The sequence below is a fragment of the Pelecanus crispus genome, chromosome 16, assembly GCF_030463565.1.
Source record: "Pelecanus crispus isolate bPelCri1 chromosome 16, bPelCri1.pri, whole genome shotgun sequence".
Taxonomy (NCBI): domain Eukaryota; kingdom Metazoa; phylum Chordata; class Aves; order Pelecaniformes; family Pelecanidae; genus Pelecanus; species Pelecanus crispus.
The window spans coordinates 5,809,942-5,811,484 of NC_134658.1; the positions used below are offsets into that span (position 1 = coordinate 5,809,942).

Sequence of the window (1,543 nt, forward strand, 5' to 3'; positions counted from 1 at the left end):
CATTAAATACGGGTTGCGTTTAAATCCTCCTAACTAGCTCTCCGTGGGACAACTCCTCGCGTTCACCACGCAGACCACCAGTAAAGATTAAAACGCTTGAGGATAGCATACCCCATAGAAGGATTTGCGGGGCAATGGTGGAGCAAAGGGAAAAGCAATGCAAAAAGTCGGCCGTTGGCGCTGCCCGCAGTCCAAAGGCCACCTGAGCGCGACTGCTCGACCAGCCGCTGAGCAGGGGGGGGAAAAAAAAAAAAAAGTTGTTTCTCTGAAGCCAGGGCACCCTTCCAAGGGGCGAGCAGGCGGCTGCCGGCTCCCCGAGACGGGACTTTATCTCGACCACAAAGCAACATCTGCCATTACGCTGCAGTTTGCACAGGGGCCACGATTAGCCGGCACGAAGGAAAACTCCGTTTAAACGGACAGAAAGCGAAAATACAAACAAGGCGAGTTGCCGAGCCCGGCGCAGCGGAGCGGGGATCGCCAGGCCGAGCCCTGCCCGAGGAAACGGGGTGGGCAAGCTGGAGCCCCAGAACTCAGCATTCTGCAGAGCAAGGAAAATAAAGCTGGGGTTGGGTTATTGGAGCTGAGCTGCAGCCTTAGTTACACCTGAATTCTGCACCAGGGCAGTTCCTTGCAGATTTCCACCCCCACTCCATGGGCTAGATAGATTTCAAGTACGTAGGCTTAGTTTTCTTTATTTTGTGGGTGAGGAATTTAGCTTGTGTCTATATTTAAAATCACCCCTCTAAGGACTAATCACAGAGGTGTGACTTTCTCCTTTATTAAAGGATAAGCACTTTAATTAAAAAAAATAATCTAAATTTCAATCCCTTCCTCTTTCACAACGGCTGCATTGACTTACGGATTTAACCACGCAGCTCCTGCCAGGGGGGGAATCTGCCTATTTCTAGCACCAGGATATGCAGGAAACCGCTGGCAACGATGCACGCACACGGGAGGTGCCTGGGCTTGGCTTTGTTGCGGGGGTAACAAACGGCAAGACAAACCAATTTACAGCGTTTCCAGTTTGCACTATTCCCACTCCCAGTCTGCACAACCCTTTGTTCCAGGGCACTGTTAATTAAAACATGCAAATGACTCCTAGACTCTTGGATTGTGTATAAGTAATGGTGTTTTCTCACCTTTATTTCTAAGGTTTCTCAGGGCGTGCGAGAGCAGCAGGCCACCAGCCCTCGCAAAACTCCAGAAGAGCGTTTACACCGGGGTCAGCCCCAGGAGCTGCCCCCACAGCCCGCGCACGCCGGCTCCCTCACCAGCTCCAGACGAAGGCAGCAGCGCTCGGCCCACGCACGCAGGAGGGGAACAGAGCAGGGCACACATTCACCGGGCTGCCTTCGGCCCCCTGCGTGGGGGCTTGTGGTGTGCCTGGGGGGGCAACAGAGTTCACCCACAGAACGAGGGCTGGCGGCTTTCGGTGAAATTCGGCCGGTGAAATTCCAGCACGCGCAGGAACTAGAGGGGAAAGGCTCGCTTCAGCAGGAGGAGCGTCAGTGCCCAGGAGAGCAGCAGCATCTATTTGCAG

The 1,543-nt window shown here is 53.9% G+C and overlaps 1 long non-coding RNA gene across 1 annotated transcript; it reads left to right on the forward strand.

The window, feature by feature from the left end:
- Positions 1 to 362: 362 nt before the first annotated feature.
- Positions 363 to 1,106, forward strand: LOC142594993 (uncharacterized). The gene is made up of 2 exons (XR_012831661.1): positions 363 to 443; positions 879 to 1,106. It is a non-coding gene; the product is annotated as an uncharacterized LOC142594993 (long non-coding RNA).
- The last annotated feature ends 437 nt before the right edge of the window (positions 1,107 to 1,543 follow it).